This window comes from Sylvia atricapilla, chromosome 17, assembly GCF_009819655.1.
Source record: "Sylvia atricapilla isolate bSylAtr1 chromosome 17, bSylAtr1.pri, whole genome shotgun sequence".
Taxonomy (NCBI): domain Eukaryota; kingdom Metazoa; phylum Chordata; class Aves; order Passeriformes; family Sylviidae; genus Sylvia; species Sylvia atricapilla.
In genome coordinates this window covers 12,704,079-12,718,889 of record NC_089156.1, presented here as the reverse complement: position 1 = coordinate 12,718,889, position 14,811 = coordinate 12,704,079, and the positions used below count along the sequence as shown (strand labels likewise).

The following is a 14,811-nucleotide window of genomic DNA, read 5'->3' as shown; positions in this document are numbered from 1 at the left end:
CAGAGCAGAAATGCTGCCCTGGGGGGTTCAGAGCAGCAGTGGAGGGACTGCCCTGGGAGCTCAGGGGTTCAGAGCATCAGTGTCTGCCCTGGGGGTGTTCAAAGCAGAAATGATTGACCTGGGGGGTTCAGAGCAGGAGTGGAGGGACTGCCCCGGTTGCTCAGGGGTTCAGAGCAGAAATGACTGCCCTGGGGGTTCAGAGCAGCAGTGGAGGGACTGCCCTGGGAGCTCAGGGGGTTCAGAGCAGGGCGCAGGAGCAGAGCACAGCGATGCTCCTGTGTGGGGGATACAAAGGCTCATTATTGTGCCTGAGGCTGTAAAGAGAACAATTGTAACAAGATTACAGAGAAGGGTGCCGGCGGTGAATGGCTCATTCTCATGATAATCTCACAGTTGTGCTTTAGTGGTATTTCCTGAAAAGATAAAGCCTTTTCCTGCTTTTTCCCACCTTTCCCGTGGCATTGTTCCTGATGTTGTCACCACACTAGGAAGGACTTGCTGAGCTGCTTGCTCCTTCAAACCCTTTCCCTGTGTGTTTACTTTCTGCCTCTTGCATCTTTATAAAGGACTTTTTTTTCTGGTTTGGATAATTTTCTACATTATTTTTATTTTGCTGCGTTTGCTTTGGAAATCACAGAACTCCCTGAAGTCGCTTCCTCAGCCTGAGGAACCTGATCTAGTGTTTGAGCAGGAGTTGAAGACTAAAAGAAGGATTATTCTTCCCATCCTTTCATTTCTCCCTCTTCCAAACAGCTGCTTACCCCCACCCTTCCCTGGATCCACTTCTGCACCTGAAGACATTGCTGCAGCCTCTCCTAAAGCAGCAAGGGGCAGAAAGATCAAAGCAAAAATGAGAATTCCCAGACCCTTTTCAGATAAAAAACGCTGGGTTTATTTAAATCCAGAATTATGCCCGACAGCAGCCAATCCAATAAAAGTCAGGCTCCTTGTTTTGGCTGCAGCAGTTCTGTCATGACAGGACAATTATCCAAGTGCACAGGACCCGCCCACAGCCGTGTGTCGAGTGAGAAAATCAAAACTTTTCACTTAGATTTTGTTACCCTTTTAAATGAAAAGGAATTGGCCATGTTTGAATGACAATTGTGCCCAAAGATGACAAACACAAACACACTGTCCCATTTGAGTGACAATTGTGCCCAAAGATGACAAACACAAACACACTGTCCCATTTGAGTGACAATTGTGCCCAACGATGACAAACACAAACACACTGTCCCATTTGAGTGACATTTCTGCCCAACGATGACAAACACCTTGTCCCGTTTTGGGGCTGTGTGGCAGTGCCACTGTGAACCCTGTGCTGTTGTCACCTGCTGGGGCTCCTTGGGCTGATCCCTGAGGCTCCTGTCCCACCTGCACAGGTGACACAGAGCCCTGGGGACCCAGGACCCAGCCAGGTGAGGGGCACTGGCACCTCTGCCCACGTCCCTCACAAACCATCCCGGACCCAAGCCCTGCCAGCCCCCACAGGGATTGATTTCTCTTCCACAAACACGGATTTTTTCCATGCAGCTCATCCTCACAACAGCTCGCCTCCCCCCCCCCACTCCGCTCCCTGCCTCTGCCTCGGCGGCCTGCAGACTATTTGCTGCCGCTGTTGCAATTTGGCTCAGAACCAGGTAAGGATGGCAAACGGCAGAGCGGGAATTCAAACTAAAAACGAGAGTTTTATTTGCCCTTTTAATCTTCCACATGTGCAGAGAATCTTGGAATGTCATTTTTGAAACATTCTTTGCCGTTAATTGTTTTTATTGGCGAATCAGTTCGCCAAGTATTGTTCTCTGAAATAGCTGCTGTGGTTTCAGATAGAACTGTTTGCTTTAGGAATCCCCTGAGATATATTCTGAGGTTTCTTTCCTACTTAGAAATGATAGCAGGAGTTTAAGTCGAGTATTCCCCATCCCACGTGCTCGATCTGTGTTTGTTTTTCATCTTATCATTGAATAATAACGTTACACAGGAACAGGATAGAAACTGCAGTCCAATAGCCACACTTCCAAACAGGATTAAAATGATTTTCCCTCTCCCCATCACCAGCTTCCACTGGAGAAAAGGTAAAAATGAGATATGTCAAGGTGAGCCTGAAGCAGTTCCACCAAGAATTAAATCACGTATTTTACATTGAAACAAGAGGTGTCCCTCATCTCGCTGCTTGGGGAATTTGGGATGGAGGAGGGAAGTCTGCTCAGCCCCCTCAGCGCTGTGCTATCCTAAAAAACAGGCTGGTCACATCATCTGTCAGCAGGGGCGGGCTGGGTTTGGTGTTTGGGTTGGTTATTTTCAGATACATCTGCTCTTTTGTTAATTACCAAAGTCTTGATCTTAAAACTGCTGAAGTCAATCCAAACCAATCAAGTGGAGGATGATCCAGTATCAGAGTTCCACTGGTTAATTGGCATTGCCAAAACTACACAATCAAACCCCTTGGGAAGTCCAGGCCACTTTGAAATGATCATTTTGTAATGATTTTCCTCTCAGCTTTATTGTTGTAAAGGAGTAAAGCAGAAGATACAAAACTCTTCTTTTGAAATTATTTTGTAATGGTTTTCCTTCCCAGTTTTACTGTCCTAAAGGAGTAAAGCAGGAGATCCAAAACTCCTATTTTGAAATGATCATTTTGTAATGATTTTCTTCTCAGTTTTATTGTTTTGAAGGAGTAAAGCAGGCGATCCAAAACTCAACTCTGGATTTTTAACATCTCTAATGAGAGACAGAAGCGTGGAATGGCAATCACTTGCCCTGTTGGGAGGGAGCACAGAGCCTGACACAGACCTCATTTAAAACCCAAAAATAATCCCCATGGAGCTGCAAGAACCTCACAGACCCAGAGGAACACCAGAACTGTGTGTGCCGGACAGGGCCTGTCCTGGCAGGGGCACAGAGTGAAATCTGTGGTTTACACTCTGCTCGGAATGTAACGACGAGGAGTCAGAAACAAGATCCACAGGAAAATCCCTCAGCCAGCAAAGCACGGATCTGGAAAAGCAGATAATTTCCTGAAGTGCTGTGTGCTCAAGAGAGCAGAAAACCTGGATGGTCACAGCAGTGGGTTTGTGGAGTCACACAGAGCTCAGTGCCAGCAGCGATGGGTGATGTGTTTTACACCACAGTGACACAGACTCTGATTTCAGAATTCTGAAAATGGCTCCTTTATTTCTGGGCTGTGTCTCCCTTTTATACCATTGCCCACAGCCCAATCTGATTGGTGACACAGAGACAAACCTCTTCACTGCCATTGCTCAGAGCACAGGGACATCAAGGAGAAGTCCCTCCTGGGGAAAGGGATGAATAACAAAGGGACAGCTCCAAAAACATTTCTCCTGGGCACAGAAAATTCCCTGGGGAAGGAATTTCAGAAACCCAAACACCTCAGGCACAAACCAGGGTACAAATGGGCCCCACAGAGTTACTGACACCTCCTGTTCCAGTGAAGGAGTTCTGCTCATTTTCCCTGAGGATCAGCGTTTAACTCCGCTGAGGAAGAGAAGCAGGAAATCGAGGGAGAGGGAAATGAGCTGCAGGTACAGAACTTTTAGAGTGGTTTTAGCATTTAACCCCATTGAAATGCACTGAACTAGGGGAAGGACAGCGCATTAACATTTGGGTTTAACAATGCAGACAACTGCTGAGGCTTACAGAAGGTGCGCTGATCCATGAACACATGATGAGAGTTTTAAAACCCGCTGAACGGAGCGGAGCGTGTGCTATTCAAAATCTGTTGATCTGTGCAAATTATTAAACAACACTCGAAATGTGCCAGGATTCCAGTCCCAGGTGCAGAGCAGCTGCTCCTGTTCTCATCCCAGCACCATGCAGGGCGTTCCTGCGGCACAGGAGAAGTTTGGTGGGGCACATTTTAAGAGGGAAAGGTGAGTGTGCGCTCGGCCCCAGCCTGCTGCTGAACCCAGCTCAGCAACAACCCCTGAGCACCCACAGGGCAGATTTGGGTTTCCCAGATGTTTGAGGCGACCCAAATTTGGGGATCTTGGCGTTTTTGGGGGATGTTTTACCCCAAAATTTCGTGGTTCTGGGGAGGTTTTGGGGGCTTTGATCCCAAATTTCGGGGTTTTGATGCTCTGGATTGACTGGGGAGAGGGAATACTGAAAGCAAACGGGTAGCAGCTAAAGCAGTACATGGGGGCTGCCAAAATGTTCTCTGCTTCACGTAACGAGATCCTTTCCCCATCAGCTGAGCTTTTAATGTACTCTTTACAAAAAAAAAAAAAAAAAAAAAAAAAAAAAAAAAAAAAATCAAGCTGTTGGAATTAAAAGTTACTCTTTGGGCTCTGCCCACTGATTTCTCATCACCACGTGCAGACTGAAAAGATCATCTGCATTAGGAGAAATCTCTGGCCATGATAATTAAGATGAGCGTCTTTGAAGGGGAGCATGCCTTTGCTCACAGCCTGGGACAGGCAGCTCTTGGTCCCCCGGGAATGTCACCTCCCCTGCAGGAAAAGAAATGCTGTTTAACACCAGGAATAAATGCTGGAGGAGGCTGTGTCGCTGTTGGCATGGCGTTTCTTGGTGAGGAACCAGCCAGACTCTGCTCTGATGAAGGAAAGAGAACCAGGATGGCCCAGCCTGCCTTTGGAATCACATCCAGCCCTTGTTGAAGTAAATGAGAGATTTTTCTCCCGCTTCACTGGCCCCAGACCAGGAGTTTTCAAGGCTGTGAGCACTTCAGTGTCTATTGTAAGGCAGTGACAGCCAACTGAGACACAAGCTTGGAACAAAGACTTGCAGGCAGCGTGGTTTTGGAGGCTCCAGTTCTCCGGTATGTCACACTTCAAGTTGTTTGGACAAACTGCAATTATCCCGTGATGGAGCAGCAGTTCCACTGCCAGGATGCAGCCGAGCAGGTGCACATGGAATAACTTGGAGCTCATTTCCATCTCAGCACAGTTTGCGTTTAGGCAAAGTTTCAGGAATGCTTTTTTTTTTTTTTTTCCCCTATTCAATCACTACTTTGGTTGATAAGAGAACACACGGAGCAGAGCTCAGAGCAGGATCTCCTTTTTCCTTACCCACTTGTCATCAAAATCGCGTCAGTCCCATTCTTGATCGGAGAGTTTGTTCTTTTAGAGCAACCTCCTGCGAGTTTTGGTTTCTTTTAGAGCAACCTCGTGTGAGTTTCTGCTTCTTTTACAGGAATCTCGTGTGAGTTTTGGTTTCTTTAGAGGAATCTCATGTGACTCTCTGTTTCTTTTAGGGCAATCTCGTGTGCGTTTCTTTTAGAGGAATCTCGTGTGAGTTTTGGTTTCTTTTAGAGGAATCTCATGTGAGTTTTGTTTCTTTTAGAGCCATCTCATGTGCAAACCAGCCTGGCTCCTGCTGCCCTTGTCATGGTGATGCAGAAGCTCTCCTGGGCCAGCATCCTTCCCAGCCAGGCTTATCTCCACTCAGACATCTTCATTCTCCGGGATCAAAGATCTCAGAGCACAAATCCCGAGCACGCTGCTCTCCTCTGAGGTGGATCTGTTTAACTCTTTGACCCTTCCATTTGTACAGATAAGGCACTTGTTGGTTTGTGTAAACATCCAACATTCTTCATATTCATCAGCTGCTCTCCCAGAAGGGTTTAAGAGCTGTTTATGTGGTGAAACCCTGGCAGATGGTACCAGCTCCTTCTTGCATCCGTCTAATTGCAAACACCGAACCTGCTCTGTAAAAGCTGTTAATTAGGTGAAAATAACACATATGTTTGAGCTGTAAGATAAGGTGGGGTTTTTTTTTGTTTTTTTTTTTTTTTTTTTTTTTTTTATCCCCCTCTGTTTTCCCCCAATGGAATGGCTCATACAAATGGGGTTATAAACTGACAGAATAATCTGCAGATGGGTGAGAGAAGTGAGAGGGGGAAAATACTCGGGCAGCATCAGATGTAACGTTCTTTGTAAAATAATGGGCTTTAAAAGTCATTTTCTGAGCACTAAATAAACTTCGTGTTCGTGATTCACGGCTCTAATCCCTGTGACTGAAATTTAAGATCTAAGGCTCCATGAAATTAAAGAAAAAGAAACAATTACATGCATATTCATTCAATTTCATGTATTCCGTATCCTCCAAGTTCCTCAACAAAATTTTAACAGGGGGAAACAGAGGTTTCCAAAGGCTGTGTTTGAGTAAAGCCAGGAGCTCAGCTGTAACTGCTGGAGCCAAGCCCTTTCTGTGCCTGCTGCCTTCTCAGCCTTCCTGCTGTTATAAATGCACATTGTAAAGTTGGCTTTTCGCAAATATTAAAATGAACGCTATTTGTATCATTGTACTGTATTATCTTTTATTAATAGAGTTTAGAAAGATGATTAAAGTAGGTTTTCTGATTGTACCTTAGTGTTAACAGTAAAAAAATAGTGGGTTTTTTTCTCTTTGGATATCTAAACTGACCAAAGCAGAAGAGATGGATGTTCACCTTGCATTCCTGCATAAACACTGCTGGCTTTCTGTTTCCTATCCAAATGCAGATAACCAAAAACCTCCTGAGAAGAATTTATGAGACTCATGTCACCAGACGAAGTGGAGCCACCTTCAGATGGACCTACCAGATAAAAGGATTGGGGGGAGTATTGAAATGGATCAAACCCAAAGAGAATGATTGAATCATGCATTAGGATCTGTTGAATATGTAACACAGCAACCCTTAAAACAGAAAATTTGAAAGAGTAAAGGTGTGCTTTCTGGTGAGGCACCCCAGCTGGAACTTCTGCTTTTCTGTCTCTCAATTGCCTATTTTTATTTTATTAAAATTATAAATTTCTTAAGAGAGCGAAACTCATTTTTCACACTGGTGTTATAAATACCTTTTATAAAATTGGCTTTTCACAAATATTAAGACGACTTCTATATGTATAACATTAAAATCACTTTGCTATTCTTTCTGCTATTAACAAATAGCAGTGGTGGCTGATATAATGATGAGTGAACTGTTTGGTTGGGATAACATCCAGTGAACACGTGACCAGGACCCTGCTGTTGATTTGCCAAATATCAGCAGCTGCCATCTGAAGAAAGCACAAACCACAGCCCAAACTGGAAGTAATAATAAAACCACAGCCAAAAAACACACGTACTCCAAAAAAGCAAACCCAAGGAGGGGCCATGCTAAACAGTCCTTGGAAAAATATGAATATGCATGATAGTCTATGAATATGCAACAGACTGGTTTAATGGAAAAGGAATTTAAGGAATTTTTAGGGATTTCTCCAAGATGGTAGGGGTGCTCTTGGCTGAATGCCAAATACTCAGCCATTTTTAACCCTTTGCTTTATCTCTGTGTCCTCTTGTCTTTTTTTTTAACTTTTTTTTTTTGAGTTTCACCAAGAAAGCAAAACTCGTTTTTCACAGCTGGGGAATGCAAATGCAAATCCTCCACAGGAAGCTCGAGGACAGGGAGTGTGCATTGCCCTGATGCAGGACAGCAGCTCCTCTGCCTTCCCCAGCTGCTCCAGGAGCAGAGAGGAGGTTGTTACCACAGACCTGCTGCTCCTCCATCCCTCTGCTGCTCCTGGGGGAATCCTTCAGGAAAAGGAGCCCCACGTGCTGCTCCTGATGCCTTGGGAAGGCTCACCTGGAACAGAGACTGGGCAGAGCTACAGAACAGACGTTTTCAGGAAAAAGGTTTTTACAGGAGGTGGTGGGTTCACCACCCCTGGGCGTGTTGAAGAAAAGAATGGATGTGGAACTCGGTGCCAGGGTTTAGTTGAGGTCAGGGTTGGGTTGGACTTGGTGATCCTGGAGGTCTCTTCCAACCTGATGATTCTGATTCTGATCCTAATAAAGTAGATATTTATTGCGAGGCCTTTGAGGGAGCAACCTAATAAGTAGATATTTTATTGCGAGGCCTTTAAGGGAACACCTTGGGCAGGACAGGAGCCTGGGCAGGCTACACCCAAGGGGGACCCAAAATGGACCCAAAATGGTCACAAAATGGACACAAAATGGCTGACTGGTCAGGAGATCTTAAATTTTTATAAATTTTGGTCCATTTGCATTTTAACGTTGAATTGTCCCACTCCAGCTCCAGGCTGTGAGGTCCCATCCTTGTCCCTCCCTCCAGCCCACCCTTGTTTGTGCTTTGGGGCTGAAAGTTGTCCTTGGTGTGCAGCAGGAGAAGGATTTGTTTTGTGTCCCTGCTGTGTGCAGAGCTGAGTGACACTGACTGTGACCTCAGAGCTGCCCCTGGGCACCACAGAACATGAAATACAGGAAAACTAAAATGTGAGGCGTCACTCCTCCCACCGTGGGCCAGAACATCCCTTCCCGAGGGATGCCATGGGGATGTGTGGCAGTAACAGCACTGAAAAGCCCCCAGGAGCAGACAGGGGAGCTGTAAATCTTGGGAGCTTAAGAGCATTAAGAGGAATGTCTTAAGTCATGAATATTTGCCAACACTTAATCTAGCCTTAATATTCTCCCAGTAACACAAGGGTACACCATCCGGTATCCGAAAATGCTCAACAGAAAACCAGGAAAAAAATCCCCCCAGAAAGCTCGTAAATACCAACAGCACACTTTTGTTTTAAAGAAACTCGGTCGTAGCCTAGACTGCTGCTGCATCGACATTCATAAGTTCCCAGTTAATTTTTAGTCTCTGAGCAAACAAATTCCTTCAGTTAGTTAAAAAGAAAAAGGGACTTTCAGACAGCCAAGAAAGCAGGCTTTAAACTGCATCCATTCAGCCAAGTGCTTCAACCGAATTATTTGCAGAGAATGTGGAAGTTTTTACCTAAACTAAATTTTTTACTAAAAAATTAGTGTTTCTTCCCTGTTCTGCGGTGCAAGGACAGCACCCAGGGAATAGTTCCTGAGCAGTCACTCAGGGAATATCCTGGTACTCAGGAAAGCACAAGGAGCTCCTCTGGGTGAGAGACTGAAAGAAACAAGTCCCATGTATCAAAAAGTTGGAAAAAAATCTGATCTTCTCCCAGCAGCAGCTGCCTTTGTGTTCTGCACCTGGAGCAGGAGAGGAGCGAGTCGTCCCTGTGATGGAGAGGGCAGTGAGAAAGAGAAACAAACCCTGCAGGAACGGCCCTGCTCAGGGAGAAAGACTCAGGGTGACCCTGCTCTGCCCTCTCTGTTCTCTCCCTTTCTTTGTGTCATAAATACAACTCCAACGAGGGTGAAGGCACGCGTCCCGGCCTCTGCCACAGATATATCTTAATAATTACAAACAATTATATAATTACGTATATTTAATAATATAAACGTAATTACACGGACGTAATTACGCGCCTGGTGCAACTGTAATACAAATTTTGGCTGGTGCAGTGCTGGCAGTGAAGATGGGAATGTTCTAAGTCATGCTGATGTGTGTGCATCCTGCAGGGTGAGGTCTGACATCCCAACCTTCATTTCTCACCTCCACCTTCATTTGTCCTTGCAATGACAGCGACAGGCTGGAGCTTGCTCTTGACCTCGAGGTTCCTGCACAGTGTTGGGAAATGGTTTTGCCAAGGGTGCATTTCCCCTGCACTTTGCTGTCCAAATCCATCCATCCAGCCCCACACACCTGCCACCAGTCACTGGGGGCTCTTCGTGCTCCTCTGCCACTCATCCCAGAGGATTGTACTAAAGAATTCCTTGGCACAATCCTTCTTTTTTCCCAAGAGAGTCCATCAAAGCTGTGAAGCAGAAGAGGAGCCCTGAGGACACGTCGTGGGTGGCCCAAAGGGACACGTGTGGCCTTTGGGTAGCACACACAGGGTGACAGGTCCAAAACTCCCGAAATCACAGCAAAAAAAAACATTCTGGGGGCTGCAGACCTCATGGCTGTGAGGGTCTGCAAAAAAAAAAAAAAAAACAAACCATGGAATTTTCCCCTTTTGAGGAGAAGTTTTGAAAAAACACCCAATGACAGTGAGAACAAATGTCCAAATGCCACAATCTGGAGGACACAAGATTTGCCTTTTTTCACAGAGCTCTTCAGAAACCACGAAATTGAAACTCAATGCTTACTTATTGAAATCAATACTTCACTATTGACTTTCACTTAAAGGCAGAGATTGAATGATCAGGAAAATCAGAGCTCACTCCTCCACTGTGCTCCTCACTGGATCACTTTGATCCAAAGCCTGTATGACACGGGTGCACTGGGCTTCCCTCTCCTCCAGAAACATCCTGTTAAAACCCATTTCCACAGGAGCTGGCCTTCCTATCTGTCAGTCTTTCTGCCATGGACTTGGATGAACCCTGTCTAAATGCCAGCGGACAGATCTGGAAAGTTCTTTAGTTTCCCCTCCCTGGAATCTGGGCAAGAAACAGTGGTGCCAAAGTCTGCATGAAAGGTAAGTGGCAAACTGCAGAGTGATGCCAGAAGTTTTCTGTTGTATTTTAGGGTTTTTCTCCTTTTTTTTTTTTTTTTTTTTTTTTTTTTGTTTTTTTTTTTGTTTTTTTGTTTTTGGTTTTGTTTTTGGTTTTGTTTTTGGTGGGTTTTTTTTGTTTTTTGGTTTGTTTTTCAACCTCTCCCCTCAGGGCTGTGTTGATACAGGAAAACATGCTGCAGTGAAAGGAAGAGAAAGAAATAGGGGAAGAGTGGGAAATCGTTTCTACCTTCACTTCATCACAAGAGAAGTTTATGTAAAAGCTGTGTGTGGCATAAAATTATATCCCCAGAATCACAGAAAACCTATAAATTTGACTCTTTTATTGGAAATTATGAGTTCTCTAACTCTTTTACTGAAAATTATGAGATCTCTTTCCTAACCAGAAAACTTACAGGTGCCACAAAAAAAGAAAATGCTTCCAGATTGTGCCTGGAAAGGAAATGATGACATTAAAATGATGCTTGGTTAAAAATCCCTAAAAAGGTGGGTAGGAAAAGGCTGTTAAAATGCCTGGAAAAAGAGGCAGGGAAAGGAAAATGAAAATAAAGTGGCCAGATAAGGAGGGCACAGAGCAGGCTGAGAGCACCAGTGAAGGTGCCTGGACTGGACACTGGTCAGCCTGGATTTGGGCACAAATGAATTGCAATTTTCCATGTCCAGGAGCCCCAGGGGAATTCTTTGCTGTGGTCACCACCCAAACTGGTGGAAGGAGCAGAGATTTGAATGGATTTTAGTCCCATGGCCCAAGAGGGTTTGCTCAGGGGATGTGCTCAGAGCAGCCCCAGAGGTGCAATCCAGATGGGAATATTCCACACACAGATACAGAAATTACTTTCCCCTGAACCCCCAGGTCCCTCTCTGACTTTCATCTCCTACTTGCTACAGCTACCAAAGGACGAGTTAATGTGAAGAACAGATTTAATTTCTTAATCAATGCACAATTTTTCTCTGTACTGCCATTCTCTGGAGACACTTCCTCCCCCATCCATCCAAACCAAACAGGGCCACTGCAAACCAGTGCTGTGACTGTCACATTTCTGCCCCGGCAGAACACAGGTCCTGTGCAACATTTGCATCCCAAGCATCCCTCCTGCAGGTGCTGCTCTGGGCTTTTATTCTCTGTGCAATCAGCACCGAAGGCTGAATAGATTTTGCCTTTATTTTCTGTAAGAGGCTCACGCTCCCTCTCTTCTTTTAAGTTTTTCTTTACAGTGGCTTCTCAGCTGACATCACATGGAGTTTTTTTCCATTTTTTCCCTAATGTTTGTGCTGCAGGTGCACTTTGGAGGCTGTGGTAGGACAGCTGTCATCTCCTCCTCCGCAGCTTCACTTCCTATTTCATCCCAAAATCTTCAAACGGTTTCTCGCCTTGATCTCCCACTTCTGTGCCAAAGGAGGGTTTGGTGAAGTTTTGGTTGGGATTCTGAGTTGGGGAGCTGGGAAGGGATGAGCTGCTCCAGTAAAATTCCTGTTTTTCAGGATATGTTTCTTTTCCTTATTTCTCTTCTTGCCTGTCAGTGTCCTCTCAGCCTTCTTTATTTAGAATCACCTTCATTTTCAGGTACTGCAGCCTTTTCCCTGAGCTTGCTGCAGCTCTTCCCAAACTCCCAGTGACAGACAGAGAAAGAATCATTTGAGAGACAGGCAGCAGCAGGATCCCATTTCAGGATCTCTTCATTCTCACCAAACAGGATCCCTGACTCACACAAGGTCAGCAGCCTTCTCCAAGGAGCCACACTCCTGTACAAAACCATCTGTGCACTCCTCAAATGGGCCAAAGCTTAATTCTTCTGATGAGAATTAAGGAGATCAAAGTTGGCACTAAGATTTTTATTTTTTTTTCCCCCTCAGCAGAACGGGTTCCACGAGATGAAAACATCAATAATAACATACGGCCACGGAACGAGCCACGCTGTCAAGTTGGTGAGGAACAGAAGGTCTCAGCAAATGGCTGTCTGGGAGACTTCAAACTCACCAGCAGCACAACAAACAGGCTCCAGCAGCTCCAGTGGCACGGGATGCACGGGCAGCAGTGGGGAACATCTGTGGGCTTTGGGTTTGTTCAGCAATAAAACAGAGGAGCCTCTCGGGGTCTCACTCCCCACCTCACCCTGGTCATGGAACCAGGATCCAGCTGTGGCTTTCTGCCAGGGTTACCAAAGGGACCCAAAGGCACCAAATCCTGGTGCTCTGCAGGAGCAGGGGGCTCTGGGGCTGCTGCAGGATGGGCTGGAAGGAGACACGACCCAGGATTTGCAGCTGCTGCTTCCCTTCCACTCTCTCTGTCCTTCACTTTGCCCCTACTTTTTACACTCAGATCCTGATCTCCACTTGGCCATTTTGAAAACATTTGCCTGGCATTTGTAGCGCCACAAAATGTGCTTAAAAAACACAGCAATGAAGCATTTACTCCAAGGAAGCGTTTTCTCATTTCACTCCAATAATCTCTCACTCCAAACTCACTGCAGGTTGGGGAGATCTAAAAGTCTCCAGCTTCTGTGTGGCAGGAGCTATTTAAGCCTGTAGATTTCCAGTATGGGTGCTTTGAAATCTTTTTTTTTATTTGTGGGGTGGCAATAAAAGATGTGGAGTGAAAAATCTCCCCGGGGCAACGTGTGCTCTTGAAAGGCCCTTTGAAAACAAACATCCCAGCAGCAAGAAACACTTCAGCACTCCGTGTTCCCATCTTCCCCTTCCTTCCCTCTCCGCCTCCCCAGCCTCTTTGCATTGGAATAATAAATTTCTTTGTGCCCCATCTCACAGGAGTGTTTCCCTTCACCTCCATGCACTTGGCTGGGGGAGGCTTTGGCAATCACAGGTTATATTTTCTCACACAGCACTGTGAGTGTTTTTCTTTGCAGTGTTATCAGCTGGACACGTAGCATTCAGTTTGGGGGAAAGAGAGAGAGAGGGAAAAAAAAAAGTTGTATTCTGCAGTGCTGATTGCATCAAATGGCAACTAGATTGTGAGACAGTAATCATGCTGAGCTCAGGCGATTAAAAACTCACTTGGAAAATTGGTGCTTGCTGAGCCTTTATGGAAAGAAATGAATTAAGAAAGGAAACAATAAGGAAGGGCATACATTAATTCGGCTCTGCAGTGCACAATGCTGATTGTAAGAGATCTAAGGAAGAGCTGTGTGTCTTAAGGATTTCCTCTTATGTGTTCAGAAGGAAACCTGAGAGCCACCGGGGAGGGATTGCAAATTAAATCCTGACAGCAATCTCAGGACCAGCAATTGGCAAAAAAGCAAATAAATAAATGATATAAATAGGAGCCAGCATTTCCTGCTGGGAGCTCCTCTCTAGTGACGATGCCTCTCACACAAAGGAGTCCCTTGCTGACAGTTCTGCCAGGCAACCCCCATTCCTCATCCCTTTATTTGGGTGCTGCTGCTCCCCCCTCAGCTCGGGGTGTTTGCATCCAGAGAACGGCAGTACAAAGAAAAATTGCACATTGATTAAGAAATTAAATCTGTTCTTCACATCAACTCATCCTTTGGTAGCTGTAGCAAGTAGGAGATGAAAGTCAGAGAGCGACCTGGGGGTTCAGGGGAAAGTAATTTATCTGTGTGTGGAATATTCCCATCTGGATTGCACCTCTGTGGCTGCTCTCTGAGCACATCCCCTGAGCAAACCCTCTTGGGCCTGGCCATGGGACTCAAATCCGTTCAAATCTCTGCTCCTTCCACCAGTTTGGGTGGTGACCACAGCAAAGAATTCCCCTGGGGCTCCTGGACATGGAAAATTGCAATTCATTTGTGCCCAAATCCAGGCTGACCAGTGTCCACTCCAGGCCCCTTCACTGGTGCTCTCAGCCTGCTCTGTGCTCTGGTTACAAGGAGCTCAGGGAAGGCTCAGCCCTGCCAAAATCTGAATTGCAGCCAGCCCCAGGGAGCTGCTGCACATCTGGCACAGCTGCAGGGCGGGCACTCACCTGGACCTGCAGGGCTGGGCACAACGAGGGCACTCCATCAGTGATCCACACAAAGAAACTCCCTGTGCCAGTGAGGGAAATGTTCAGTTCACAGCCTGGCACTTGCCCCAGTTCAGGTCTCTGTGCTCATTATTCCCCTCCAGCTCACAGGGATTTTGGGCCAGGCTCGTGTTGGAGGGAGATTTCCATCCTGCAGCCCAGCAGGTTCCACCTCCACACCCTGGGTTCCCCAGCAGGTTCCACCTCCACACCCTGGGTTCTCCAGCAGGTTCTGCCTCCACCCCTGGGTTCACCAGCCCTTTCTGCCTCCCCCTTTGCTGCCACACTCTGCTTTTGTTACCCTGTGTTTGCTTTGCAATCAGAACGACCATATCTTTAAATGAAATCAAGTCTTTTGCCATCCCACTGTGAACAATGAAACGTTTGTTCCCGTTGTGAACATCTGCACCAAACATGAAATGAAAGTGCTGATGTGGAGCTGCCTGGAGCGCCAAGGTGACTGTGAGGCTGCTGCTGCTTCCCAGGTCTGGCTCC

General features: G+C 46.1%; 1 protein-coding gene across 1 annotated transcript in view; it reads right to left on the bottom strand.

Moving 5' to 3' along the window:
• LOC136369100 (transmembrane protein 132B-like) overlaps positions 1 to 14,811 on the bottom strand; it is a 231,911-nt gene that overhangs the window by 20,151 nt on the left and 196,949 nt on the right. The gene's annotated exons all lie outside the window — the stretch shown is intronic.